General features: G+C 42.6%; 1 pseudogene; it reads right to left on the bottom strand.

Annotated features, from left to right (window-relative positions):
• Positions 1–14,224: 14,224 nt before the first annotated feature.
• On the bottom strand, positions 14,225–15,442 carry LOC131478308 (large ribosomal subunit protein uL3-like; annotated as a pseudogene).

Below are 15,442 nucleotides of genomic sequence, written 5' to 3'. Positions count from 1 at the left end.
GATGGCCGTCCAACCACCTGCCTGTGGGAATAGAAATCACCAAGTGTGGAAGGTGATGTTGAATCTCCTTTCTCAGTGAGAGTTTTATTCATTGTTCTGTTTATGGTTTAACTTCATTAAATGGTTCAGATTTTTTCTTAATATCCATCTTGCACATTCAGAAACCATCTGCTCTATAGGGAAATTTGCCTTTAGAAATCCAGCCTCACTGAGGTGCTCCATCTTCCAGGATTTGAGGGCAGCGTGGACAAGCTGTGGCAGAAATCCAAGATTTGAGAGTCAGTAGGGACATCAGACCCCACCCAAACTCCTATCCACATTTTACAAGAAGGCAGTGAAGCTGACATTATTCAGGGCCTCATGATGTGTTCATGATAATCCAGTAACAGCACCCAGGCTGCAGGTCAGTTCTATAAGGATTGGAGGAAAGATCTAATCTGAAGACCAAACCAGGCTCTAGAGAATACTGCAACATCTTAGCAAGGATATTTGTGTGACTTTTATAAGACTTGTAAAAGACTTGTGCAGGTGCAAAGTTCAAAGCAGTAGGAGAGAAACAAGAAAAAACACACCTCCTGTCTGGGCCCTTTAGAAGCCTGACCTAAGCACATAGTTTTGGATAATCTCCCTTTTAGGACACAGAATGCATGATGACTGAGAGTGTGCTAAAGGGAAAAAAATATCTGGAATCAAACAACCTGGGGCTTCATTCTGCTCCCATCAGTGCCTCCCACACCACACACTCCTCAGAGATCCTGGGCAGGGGACTGGGTCCTGCACTCTGAGGATTATCCTTTGCATCTTTACAAAGATCAGAGCACAGGATTTCAGGCAGAAGGTGGTGCTCCAAAGAGAATCTTTCGGACAGATCAGGTCATCATAAGGAGGGGAAAACCTTTTACCTGATGAATCTAACAGGACTTCATTCACTTTCTTCACGTGGTGCTCACTGCTGGCACTACAGAAATAGGGAACAGCCAAAGAGAACACTCAATTTGCTACGTTGGACACCATAAATTTCCATAGTGGAACAGGAGTAATGATCGGTGATGATGTCATTAAGATTTCTGAGAGCATCTACAAAGCCATTCCAAGTATGATTTCGGCTTAGAATTTTGAGTTCTTACACATCTCTTCAGGCACCTGGCAACCCAGGACCAAATGACCACAGGGCCCTGTTGCTACAGGTCCCGCATGCACAGTGATGTCCAGCTTCTTGCTTCCCATATGAGGAGTAACTAGTAATCTCATTATGGCTGTTGAAATTAAGTTGCCGGTGGGATTAAGAGATGGTTGCAGTTCTGAAGTTTATAGTATTGAGACAATTCAATTCAATTGTTTTTCAATGCAAGGGACTCAGCTCACAGTATTCAAATGCTTTTAAATGTTTCAACTTTTCTCTTTCATATTTTTCCTGTCTTGAGTGCAGAATGATGCTGGCCTTTGATGTCTCCACCCAAATCTCAATTCCACTATGCACACCCCATAGACCTGCGTCTGCTCAATCAGAGAGAACTATGCCTCTTAGTGTCAGGTGAGCTCTCTGCCAGCTGCTTCTCCTCACACTAGATGTTCCATCCCAGCAGAAGCTACATGATTTTGTACAGCTCACGTTTTGAGAAAATTCAGACTCACCTGATTCAGTGACTGTTGCAGGAACCAGGATCTATGCTGCTGAGGATCCAGGTTGCATTCTAGCTTGCACATACACTGGTCATCTGCTCTGTTAAAAAATCTTCCTGTCTGTTTTTCACTTGCCCAAGTATGTAGGATTTTAGTACACTTCCTGAAGAAGATAAGCAACGGGAAGCTTAAGGTTCATTGGGTAACTTCATAGGGTGACACAAACAGTGTTGGGCAGATCCAACCCTATCCCCTACAGTGTGAATCTGAGACCTAGGTCTCTTTACTAAGCTTGGCATCTCACAGGTTAAAACTAAGCTTGGGCATGAAGCTCCTCTTTTTGTGGCAAACACCAGTGGATGATACTGTTAAAGGGCCTGTGTTCTGGGACTGAAAATTACATACACCCAAATCTCAAAAATAAAAAAAAGAGTCATCTGTATACACTTGGGTATTGTAAGTCTTTAGACAACACATATGTGAAAGAAGAACTCATTCACTAATTGTTTGATCACCTATCAAAGTCCAACATAAATCAATTACAATTCAAACCTATGGACAGGAATCATCCCATTCATTCTATATGACATAGTCAATTCTTTCTGAGAAGTGGGTGCTGTTCTATAAGATATTAACACAGGAGGACAATGAGGCTTAGGAAAGATGGAAACCTGGCCAGAGAGCCGAGATCAGACCAGCACTTCTGTTCTCTACATGCTGTGTGAACACAGAAAATAATTCAGCTGTTACCTGCATTTTGTTCACTTCCAAAACCATTTTCATGGGATTCTACTGAAATGTGAAATTTTTATTATTATCTCTTCTCAGAAAGCATTGCTTCATTTCCTGTTTTTACTCTGATTCAGACCTTCTGATGAAAAAATTCCCACAATGGTTCTTCATAAATGAAAAATACATAGAATTAGGAATAACACCAGTTGAATCATACATATAGAGATACCACCATTCTCTTCTTGTGCATGCCCTTGTGTTCCCAGAACTCAAGGTAGACTAGAAGCTGCTGGGAATCCTGCATCCCCAAAGAGTCTTCACTGAGGGAGTGAGAGAGTGCACTGGGAGAGTTTCTGTTAACTCCCCAGCACACTGCCTGAAACAAGAGGTCCCCTGACGCTCAAGCAGGGTTGTAAGACAAACATGGGCTCCAGGAATATTTCTTCACATCTCATGTTTCCATCAGTATCACAATATCAGTGTTGTGACATTTGGGCCTCAAATATTGAATAGACTGTCATGAAGAACACCATGATGTTACATGTCTGTATAATCTCCTGCAGTGCACAGAGTTTTACACCTGCTCCTATAATAAATAGCTCCTCTGTATCTGTACCAGGATTCAGTACCAGGGATTATAATCCAAAGCCCAAACTACATCTCAACTCATTTCTCAACAGGAAGACAATCACTCATCACCTCTAGAACTTACAGTGTTTATGTAGCTCCTTGTCCAGGGCATAGGCAGTAGACTCAGATGGCAGAAGCTTCTCCCATATCCTCAAGCTCCTGTTGAGTGTTGTCCAGCTGGGAGTGCAAGACCTGGTGTTCTAGGAGGTACATTTTTATCCTTGGATCTATTGGAGCACTGGAACATGCTGCCATGCTGATGTTTCTAGCAGCCATTAATCCTCCAGGACTGAAATTTATGCTTGTGGCAATACTGGTGTCACAAGTTGTGATTTAATTTGCTGTGCCCAGTGCTAGCTCCAGAAAAACCTCTGAAATTTCTTAGGAAAAAAGTCTGAGACATGGACTGTTTCTGTGGAAGTTTATAAAAGGTGTTTTGTTAATAGACTGACAGCTGAAGACTCCCAACAGTCCAAGACTCTGGGCCTTGGTCTGCTGAGGTGTTTAACCAAGTGGAGGCTGATGGACTCTGATGGCTGTCCTCCAAATGGCTGTGGGAACAAAAATCACCAATTGTGGAAGGTGATGGTGAAATTCATTGCTCTGTAAGGACTTTTCATTGTTTGGTGCTGCTGGTTGATGGGTTCTTTTCTTTTTGTTGTTGTTGTTCAATTTTTGTAGCTAATTTGGCCTTATACATTTACAAGATCCTTTCATAGTTTTAGCAATCTTTAGTATCAATAGAGAGTAAAAGAGAGAAACCAAGTGATAACCTTTTGCAGGTATTATGATAGGTGAGATAGGTTGCAGTTCTCAGTGGTCACTGAGGCAAGGAAGAAAGTGAGCTGCAGGGAGAGGAGGATCTGAGGGACAGGGCCTCAAGCCTGCTCAAGGAGCATGTGATACAAGCTAGAGAAAGCTCTCCCTGAACTTACACCTCAACAACTGTCACAGAATTTTGAAGTGTTGCCCTATTTGAACATGCTGGCTGTGGGATCACCCACTGTTCTGTTGATTTTCCATGTCTGGTTTTACTTCTCTCAGAGGGATGTTCTTAAGTACCATTGTGCACACCCAAAACCATCTATTCTAGGAGGGAGAAAAGATTCTGCAGAACCACAATCTTGATTCCATCTGCATTTCCTAGTCTCTGATGAGAATGTGGACAAGCCATTGCAAAAACCCAAGACGTGAGAGTCAGCAGGGACTTTAGACACCATCCAAGTTCCTTTCTGACTTTACAAAAGATGATGATGGAGCTGATAACAGGGCCACATGATGTGCTAATGATAACATGCAATTATTATACAGGCTGCAGGTCACTTTCATAAGCATTGGAGGACAGTTTAATCTTAAGGCCAAATCAGGCAGTAGAGAACACTTGCAATAAGAAAACTTGTTATGTTTTAAACCTCTTCCAGAAGTGCCTCAAAATAGAAAAAAAAAAGTGAGATTCAAACAGAATGAAGAGAGTAAGAAAGTTAACCATGGCCCAGCAGGCTCTCCTAGATATTGGTAGTTGAATCCACATGAGTCTCTTCCTTGAGACATTTCTAGCAACAATTCTCAATAGCCAGAAAAAGTAAGCTCAGTAGCGCAAGAATGGTTTTGTGATTGATCAGATTCTACCTATACCATTTTTGATTCTCTGGACTTTATTTCTGCTTCCCATCTGTAATGAAGTGCCTGGTTACAGGATTTTCCCAAAAGGGGGTCCAGAAGTAACATTCTTGGGTAAGTGATTTCTGAAGGCAATGCTCACAGAGGAATGAGGCAATGGAGTTGAGGAACAGGAAGGGAAGAGAAAAGCAGGCAGTTAGAACTAGTGAATCTTAGAAGAACAACTGTGGTTACCTCTGCATTCTAGAATGGAAGACAGGGAATCTACATGATTGTCACCACTTCTTTAACTGCAGCTTTCATTTCATCATTTTGTGGCCATGACTAGACACCCTGTGTTGCTAGTGTGTGAGTGTTCTTCAGAATGACCTTTCAGGCTGGGAGGAATTTTCAATAGGAAGGGAATATCCCACCACAGTTCTGGAAGGAAAACCACAGCCCTCACACCCTCAGTGTGCATGTCCTTTCTGAGGTGAGATTGTCCCACACCAGCAGGACAACAGAGAAGGACAACAAGCATAGTAAAACAAGCATAGTAAAAATGAAAAATGCCACAAAGGAAAAACAGTGGTCAGAATGAATATGTATAACATCAACACAACTGTGAGTGTCCCCTCAGACATCATCACACCTTTCCACATTCTTGTTCAGGGTGATGTCCTTCCCATGGGAATACTCCACCGTCACTTATGATAAATGTCCATATTCTGTCCTACCCCTTTGTGTTCAATGCTGTAAGAACTCTCTGCATGGTCCCATGTATCATTTCCTCCTCAATCTGCCTGGAAGGAGCTAATGCCCTGCAATCTTGTGACTATCCGTTATCCACATGAACGGCATTCAACCTCCCGATTATTGAGCAGAAAATACTGAAGAGAGAGTTGATCAATTCATAGAGATAAGGTTATCAAAAGGAGCAAAAAAGATTTTACCTGATGAACCTAATTGCACTTTATTCACTTGCCTCTCTCCTTAGTCACTGTTGACACTACAGAAATAGAAAAGAGCACAAGACAAAATTCAATATTTGTTAGGATGGATACTAAAAATTTCCAGAGTGGAACAGGACTAAAGATACAGGACTAATGATCGTGATGATGGCATTGAGAATGATTTCTGAGAGCATCCACAAAGCCCTCTCAGTGTGATGTGGCTCAGAAAGTTTTAGTTCTGTCTTTTGCATCTCTTTAGGCTTCTGACTGACAGGCATGGCCGAGTGAACACAGACCCCTGTGTTGCTACAGATGACAAGGTCATGATAATGTCCAGGTGTCTCCCTCAGGCCTTGAGGAGGCAGCAGCTACTTTGTTGCCTTTCCCAGCAATGAACACCTGCTAACAAGCTAACTTGAATCATACAGAAGAGCAATGCACCGAACTCAGCCCTTCACCTCAACAAACCACAGTTAGAGTGACATTGCAGTGTTAGGGAATGTTTAAGTCACCCAGGGCAAGGGAGATGGCACTAACTTTAGAGAGCACATTGGATGTAGCCTAGTAAAAAGAGAGCAGCTGTTTTGGCCAGAAGTTTCTGTACAAAATCCCCCATGAATGTGGATAACTCAAAGCACTTAGGAGTTCTGAGAGCCTCTCTCATTTCACCTGTGCATGACTCCTTCTGCTCCCTGTTTGTTACCTGAGGGCCAGAAATGTCAGAGATGGTGGTTCTTGCTTTTTCTGATGGTCATGATCATCTACAAAGAAATTCAGAAAAAGTCGCGCACACACTGAACAGTTCCAGTTCCATGTAGAATATCACAATGACGCTGATCTGTGGCCAGAGAAGCCTCAACTCTTGTCTCTAAAGAAACATACAAGTGGACAATCAAGATGACGGAATAGTTCAAAGACAAGTTTAGATGGATGGAGAAAGTTTTAACCACGATCAAACAGAGATGATATATTCCAGGGAATAGGAGAGGACAGAACAACAGCAGTGGGGTACCTGGAGACTAACAGACACAAGGAAGAAGCAAAAACAATGGTGTGGTGTTGCAGTGGCTGGTACTCCAGCTACATTCAACTAACAGCAATCTGAACTCCACCAGCAGCCGGAACTCCACCAGCAACCAGGTGGAAAGGGACGTTCACTGCGAGCTTGTGCAGTGAACCCAAATAACTGTCCATCCTGCTGGTCTGTTTGATTTGACCAGGAGCAGAGACAGAGCAGCAGATCCCAGATGGACAGTGTGAGAACAGGGTAGATTTCACAGGCCAGTCAGACCCCTAGAGCCAAAATGGGTGCAATTTTGCATAAGGAGGCAAAGGCAAGGCAAAGGACTGAACATAAGCTGAGTTGAGAGTGAACTCATTTCTGACTCAGTAAACTGAAGCAAAGCAGCATTCTACAAGTTCCACCGATGACAGGTCTGGGTAGCCCTCAGACCTGATGGCCAACAGATCAAGAACTGTAGTAGTGGCATGTCAGGCACCATTTTATATACTGTGGCAAAAGTTTTAGGACTGCATGGGCGAACAGTGAACTGCACATGTGCTGAGCTTGCTAGAACTCACTGAGTTCAGTGGATTGCACTGGTCCCGTAGGAAAATGATACCATCTGTGGCATTGTACAGGTCAAAATAGGTCCGTGTGGCACCCAGACCTAACGTCCAACAGGTTCTGACAAGATCAGCATCAACAACAACCTAGCTATGTAGGACACCCGGTGTCTCCATAATCTTGGGACCTGCTCCAACCAAAAGTGGGAGAAAAGTTGCAGAGACAACAGTGCAAACTCAGCATGATATCACAGGAGGTGGAGAGTGGTGAGCCAAGAGCTGGGTCTGTGGAGATTACGGTGGAAATCTAACATAAGAACCCAGATCTGGAACTTGAGAGATGGAGTGGCACAATTCCGCAAGCAAATAGCTGGGTACCAACTACAATAAGTAAAATTGAACTGTAGACCTGTGGGTGACACAGCTTAGAAATCTGTGCCAAGGAGAAAAAATCAGATAACCAGAAGTACAATGACCAAGAGCAAAAGAAGACACAAATGAATATTACTGAAGACTCCCCTGTAAAAGAACAAAACCCTATGCTAACCTCAGAGTTAACTGAGGGAGACATTGAGAAAATGGGGGACACAGAATTCAGAAAACTCATTATAAAGCTTCTGATCAACAATGAGAAGCACATACAAGAGTTCAAGGAATTCAAGGAATATGTTAAACAGGAAATAGCAGCAATAAAGCAAATCAAGGCTGATATATCAGAAATTAAGAACACAGTAGAGCAAATTAAGAGTACAGTGGAGAGTCTCCAAAATAGAATGAAGCAAGCAGAAGAAACAATGTTAGGATTGGAAGGTATTTCCTGTCACCAGGGGGAAGCAAACTAAAAGCTGGAAGCAGAGCTGGATCAGGCCAAAAAAGTATTCAAAAATTGAAAGACACTATTAAGAGGTCAAATATAAAAGTTCTGGGAGTCCCAGAAGGTGCAGAAAGAGAAACTTGCTTTACAAATATATTTAATGAAATAATAAAGGAAAATTTCCCTAATCTGGAGAAAGAATTGGGAAACAAGATCCAGGAGGGGCATAGAACTACCAACAGGCTTGATCAAAAATGATCTTCACCACGACATATGGTCATCAAGCTCTCTTCCATTGAGCATAAAGAAAAGATCCTTACATGTACACTTGAAAAAAATCAATTGACATATAAAGAATGCCAATTAAGCTCACAGGAGACCTCTCACAGGAAACTCTACAGACAAGATGAGAATGGAGTGACATATTCCAGAATCTAAAAGAAGAAAGTTGTCAGCCTAGGATAATTTATCCAGCAAAGCTTTCTTTTGTCTTTGAATATGAAATAAAATTCTTTCACAGTAAAGAAAATCTAAAAGAATTTGCCTCTTCCAAAACTATCCTACAAATGATACTTCAAGATGTTCTCTTGACAGAGAAGTGGAATAGCACCCGACAAAACCAAAGGCAAATATGAAGCACATCCCAGTAAAAGGACAACAGAAGACTAAATCAATGAACAACCCATTCCTAAAAGGACAAGACCAAACTACCACCCATACATATTAACCCTGAATGCAAATAGTTTAAGCTAAATCAAACATCATAGACTAGTAGACAGGATTAAAAACCAAAACACGTCTATTTGGTGCCTACAGGAGACATACTTCACCATAAAAAATCAATGGAAACTTGTCTCATAGATTTTTGGTTTTTTGTTTTTGTAAGCTTCATCTCTTCAAAGCAGTTTCTTCTGATTATTCAGTGACTCATAGATCATACAGTAGCATCATCTTCTTCAAGAAGGTTCTTGAGTTTCTTTTTCATTTCTTCAGTGACACATTACTCATTCAATAGCATTTTATAACTTCCTGGTGTTGTTAATTTCTTTTTTCTTCCTGTTGTTGATTTTGTTTGTGTCTTTTCAATTAAGGGAATGTATAGTAACTATGGGTGAAGTATAGTAACTGTGAAATGGAGACTAACATATCCAGATGTGAGGATATAATGTAGTATGCACTTCTACTTCCAGACAAAAATGGACTTACAATGAAACTGTTTAATATATCTTGAGAATAAGATGCTGGACTCTCTGCCATTGTCCAAGCCTGCAATGATGGACATATGACTGTGTATAAATAACTATACTATAGTAATGACATAGAGGAACTAGGTGGGGGGTTGGGGCGGAGGGCATAATAGAAATCCCAGGAGCCTCTATAACTGTATCATCAAATAATAATAATAACAATAATAAAAATAATAATAATAATAAATAAAAATAAAAAAGAAGCATACATGCTGCCCTTAGGCTTCCTCAATCAACCAGAAACATCTGATAGATCACTACAGGGGCCTACATAGAGCTAGGTGAAGACTTTGAAGGTCACATGAATGCCATCCTAACTGATATTTCTCTAGCCTCCCAGTCTGTTTTGTTGCTGCTGTTTCCTCACTCTCAATACAAAGCTTGTTTCCAGGTTCAGAACTCAAATCCCACCATGGTTTCATTGGAAACATAAATTTGTCCACAAGTGGGGAAATGCCCTGACCAACAATGTTTCTATCCTACTCTCATATCCACTAAGCACACCCCATAAACCTATGCCTGCTCCGTCAGGGAGAAATCACTGAAGGCATGTTAGCCCAGGCCCTTTCACTACTAGGAAGCTCCTGTCAAAGCCTCCCTCTGGGGACACTGCAGACTGTCCCAGAGTCATGCTGCCTCCTTCCAGGCATTAAGGAGAGGGTGGAGTTCCACAACCTCTGTCCTAGCATGTTTTCCCTCCTACAGAGACAATACTTTCACTGAGCTTGTGGGCATGGTACTGTGCCAGATATGTCCCTCAGAAAGCTGATCACAGAGGCCCTAGTGCTGGCAGCTCTCAGGACTTTCCTGTCTGAGTAGATCATTGAGATGCTGATGGGGTAAGATAGAGGCATCTCTTCTTTCCTGTGGTTTCTGCTTTCATTGTCTCAGTTGTGTTGTGTGAGGTTGAACTAAGATATTGAATTCCCTACTGCGGGATAGAAGGGAAAAGTCACTGTTGGGAGTCAGTTGAGGACTAACTGTTATGCCTATGAGAAAATATGTGGGAAAAAATCTTGCTCCAAGGAGAAATGAGGGAGTTTCACACAGTGACCTCTTCCCTGTTCTTACACCCATATTCCAAAGAATCTTTAAAAACTTCAGCAACTTGCGAAATGTACATTGGGAGAGACTGTAGCTCTGCCTGCAACACTGTCCTAGAAAGATTCCACAACTTGAACCTGCTACATGCCCTTACCTCAGCCTCTTGGTGACAGCTGGGCTCTCTTCCAGCTGCACTTCCTCACACTGGATGTTCTCCCATAGCACAGGCTGCATGATGACTTTGTACGGCTCACATTCTGAAAAAACTCAGACCCACCTGACTCAATGACTGTTGCAGAAACCAGGGTCCATGTTGCTGAGGAGCCAGGTCCATCCTAGCTTGGACATACACTGAGTGGCTGCTCTGTTAAAATCTTCCATATCTGTTTCTCACTTACTCAGGTATGTGAGATTTTAGTACAACCCATGTAGAAGATGAGCAAAGGGAAGCTTAAAATCAATTTGGGTAACTTCATAGGATGATACAAATGGTGCTTGGCAGATCCAACCCAATCCCATACAGTTTGAATCCAGGACTCGAACCTCTTTACCAAGCTTGACATCTCGCAAGTCAAACACTCAGCTTGGGCATGAGGCTCCTGTGTGGCAAACACGAGAGGATGGTACTGCTTTAGGAGCTGTGTGCTGGGATTGAAAAGCACATGTACCAAAATCTCAAAGATAAAACAAGAGTCATGGTATAGACATGGATATTTTAAGTCTTTCAACTACACATAATGGAAAGTTACAACTCTTTCACTAATAAATTGATGGATCACCTATCAAAGTCCAATATGTGAAAGACACTATTCAAACCTATATATAGGAGGCAGTCTCTTGAGTTTTTATGACATAGTGAATTCACTTTTGCTCCTATGGGTGGGTCACTCTGCAGTGTGGAAATTTTATTTTTATCTCTCTCCTAATGCATCTTTTCATTTTCTTTCTTTAATCTGATTCAGACCTTCTGATGAAAAAGTCCCCACAATGGTTCTTCTAAAAGAAAACTATAGGATTGACACCTCCTTAGAGAACTACCAGCATTGCACTCTTGTGCATGCACTTGTATTCCTAGGACTCAAGGTAGAGCAGAAACTGCTGGGAATCCTGCATCCCAAATGTGTCTTCACTCAGGCACAGAGTGTACTGAGAGGGTCTCTGTTATACCCCAGACACACCGGCCAAAACAAGGGGTCCACTGACAACAAGGGATCCTAAGACCTATCTCAGTTCCAGGAGTAGAAATTCCCATCTCATGCAACATGTGCACCCTCATTGGTTGTATCTCTGGGCTTTAGAGAACAACTTGTTTATGCTTTTCAAACTGAGATCCTATGGAGATCACCCCAGTTTCCATTAGTGTCATAAGCTCAATGTCTGGCCAGTTGGGCCTCAGTAGTGAATAGACTGACATGAAGAACACCATGGTATTACATGTATGCAACATCTTCTGCACTACACAATGGATCGCAACAAATGAGTATTCCATCTATTCATGTGGTAAACAAGCTCCTTTGTGTCTGTACCAGGATTCAGTAACAGGGATTTAAACCCAAGGACCAACATGCACCTCATCTCATTTCTCAGAAGAAAGATAATCACTCATTTCTCAAAAGAAAAACAATGTCATCATCTCATTTCTTAGAAGAAAGACAATCTCCCTCCACCTCCAGAACTTACAGTGTTTTTGTAGCTGCTTGTCCAGGGCATAGGCAGTAAGATCAGATGGAAGAAGCTTCTCCTTGAGATCTTCAACCTCCTATGGAGTGCTGGACAGCTGGGTATGCAAGACCTGGTGTTCTAAGAGGTTCATTTCTATCCTTGGATCTGTTGGAGCACTGGAAGTTGCTGCCATGCTGATGTTTCTGGCAGTCATTAATCCAGGATCTAGGCATTAAGAGAAACAAGCATATGATGTTTAGAACAAACAAGGTCAAAGACATTTATATGGAGGCATGGATGACAAAAGTTCTCAATGTTCACTTCGTTAGAGAATCACTTTGTCAGTGCCCTTCAGTAAATGAGAGTTCTTAATCACTCAAACAAGGATGAAGTTGCCAGAATCCTAAGCTAATGCCACTGCCTGTAGTGATGCTTCTGAGGGTTGGAGGGAGGGCCCATTATCAGGTGACAATCTGGAGTTGCCATAGCAGTGTTAGAATGTGGAGAATGTCATAGCCTCTTAATGGGTCCTGCTCTTCAGTTGGCTGATGCACAAGGCTTCTGGAACCTTTGTGAAGTTCACCACTGATGGGGACCATCTTCCTACCCTCCATTCTTACTAGGTGTGTACATTTGTGCTGCTGACATAGGTCCACTTCTTTCCTCAAATTCATTGACATTCTATGTGTCACAGAAAGGATTTCCCAAGAAATTTTTCTTTCTTCTGTACTTTATAATTTCTGTAAAGGTATAATATATCCTACAAATATTTCAGTTTTTCAGAAAGAGGGAATTTAGGGAAGTTTTCCATCGTGGTTAAGATGTATTCTAGGACATTTTCACAACCTGCCTGGAATCACATGTTAACTTTGTTCTAACTTTACATTTCCTGCTAATGTTCACCATTTAAATGCAGATGATGATGCCCTTTGCCACCTGTGTGGGCCACCCAGATTGAATTCTCTTCTCCTGTGTTGGCCTGTCAACAAGCAGCCTTCTGGGCATCTAGGGATTGCACAAGCGTGTGATAGGTCTGATTCTCTGGTTGTGTTCAAGCAAATAAACACAAAACACAATTTAGGATGTTTTCATTTAAGAGAAATCAGAGACCCAAGGTCAAGTGTATGCCAGCAGTTAGGTCTTTCTTCTGAAATATTTATTCCCACGAGACCACAATAACTAGCATAGTTCCAAGCTTAAGCTAGAAAAACTGAACACTCACCAGGTTACTCCATAGATGACAGGGATCCAAACACCGAAGCAATCTTCTGTAGCCATCATAGATATTTTAGCAAAGGCTGGAAAATGAGCCACAAGGACTGAAATGTACACTTGTATGTAATGCTGGTGTCACAAGCTGTGGTTTAATTTGCTGTGCTCAGTGGCAGCTCCAGAAAAATCTTTGAAATTTCTTAGGAAAAATTACTGAGTCGCAGTTTCTTTTATTGGATTTTTTTAAAGGTGTTTTGTTAGTAGACTGATTTTGAGTATATTGAAAAACTATGGGTACAGATTCAAGTTCACATTAGGATTCGGCTTTTTTCTTTTTTTTTTTTTTATAGGTAAATTTTGATTTATTTGCAAGTAAGGAGAATTAAGATTTAGGTGTTTTTTTTTTTTGTTTTTTTTTTTTAATTTTATTTTAAATTCATTAATTACATTGTATTATGTGACACAGTTTTATAGGTACTTGGATTCTCCCCACCCCTCCCCAAACCCTCCCACCATGGTGGATTCCTCCACCTTGTTGCATAACCACAGTTCAAGTTCAGTTGAGATTCCCCCATTGCAAGCATATAGGATTCGGCTTTCATAATGGGATTTATTGTTCGTGTTGGGAATTTGGGTTTTGATTAACTTTTAAATTTGCTGTAGATGTATTAGCCATTGTGCAATCCTCTACTGCTTTCTCAGGTCATAAGCAGGGAGCTGGATAGGAAGTGTAGCAACCAAAATGTAAACATAAACGTGAACCAGTTCCTGTATGGGATCCTAGCACAATTGAAATGAGGTTTGAGACACTGAGAGATCACAGCAGGTATTGACACTTGCTATGTACAAAGGATTCCGTGAAAACTTCATGAAATGTAAAAAGATATTTTGTTTAGTTAAGTTTATAGTTTAGAAGGATGATGAAGAATGAAACAACTACATTTTTGCTTGATAAAGACTTATGATAGAATATGTGCAAAGAGAAATGTAAGTTTGAAGGAACATTTGATTCTTTTTTTAAAGATGTATTTATTTTTTATTACAACATCAGATGTACAGGGAGAAGGAGAGTCAGAGAGGAAGATCTTCCATCCGATGATTCACTCCCCAAGTGAATTTTTCTTTTTCCTAGAAAGTCATTTTTAATTTGATGCAACAGGCTGCCCATGCTCCCGACAATACGCTCCCTCTTCCTTGGCAATCCTGTCTTTCTTGAGTGGTCCCATGAGTGCCTTCTTCTCCAGGGTCTGGAAGCGGGCATGGCCAAACTTGGATGTGGTATCCATGAACTTGAGGTCAATCTTCTCCAGCGCCCGCCGTTTGGTCTGCACCAGCAGGGACTTGTGCAGGGTAAGCACACGCTTCCTGGTCCCCACTACACAGCCCTTCAACATGACGAAGTCGTTGGTCACTTCACCATAGTAGACAAAACCACCCAGGGGGTTGATGCTCTTGTCCGACAGGTCATAGCTGGTGAAAGCGTTGTTCTTGATCAGCTTGCCGTCCTTGATCAGGTAGCCCTGACCGATCTTGCAGATCTTGTTGATCGTGCGGTGATAGTAGCCTTTCTGCCCAGCTCACGCCACAGAGAAGGCCACGCGTGCAGGATGCCAGGCCCCAATGCAGGCCACCTTGCACAGGCGGTAGGTGTGTCTTACGGGGCAGGTTCTTGGTGTGCCAGCAGCTGGTCACCCCTTTGTAGCCTTTGCCTTTGGTCACACCGATGACATCAATCATCTCATCCTGCCCAAACACCTGGTTCATGGGCACCTGCTGCGCCAGGCGCTCGCGGGCCCAGTCCAGCTTCTCAGCCACAGTGCTGCCATTCACCTGGATCTCCATGAGGTGAGCCTTCTTCTGTCGCAGCAGGCGCATCTGCGTGTGGGCGATGACACGGATGACCTGGCAGTACTTCTTCATGCTGCTGAAGTCCTTCTCCAGCTGCTTCTTGCCCATGTCGTCCTGCCACTTCTTGCAGTACTTGGTCTTATGCCAGTTCTTACAGAAGCACCTCTTGCACTCATCACCGATGTGCTCGGCGAAGATGGTCTTGAAGGTGCAGAGGCCACGTGGCATTTCCACGCAGCCCACGATGCCCACCACCACCATTAGCCGGCGTCTCCACGATGGTCACTGCCTCCACCACTTCCTTCTTGTTCACCTTGGAGCCCGGCTGGTCCAACTCGCATATGATGTGTGTCATGCCTGCCTTGTAGCCCAGGAAGGCTGTCAGGTGCATGGACTTGGAGGCGTCATCCGTGGGGAAGCTCTTCACCTTGCCGCAGTGCCAGCCACTGCTGTGCTTCCGACAGGAAGCCCAGGGAGACGTGGCGGGGGGCCAAGAACTTCCTGTGTGACAT

Source organism: Ochotona princeps, chromosome 2, assembly GCF_030435755.1.
Source record: "Ochotona princeps isolate mOchPri1 chromosome 2, mOchPri1.hap1, whole genome shotgun sequence".
NCBI lineage: Eukaryota > Metazoa > Chordata > Mammalia > Lagomorpha > Ochotonidae > Ochotona > Ochotona princeps.
Note: the sequence above shows the minus strand (reverse complement) of the source record. Positions and strands in the feature narration are given on the sequence as shown.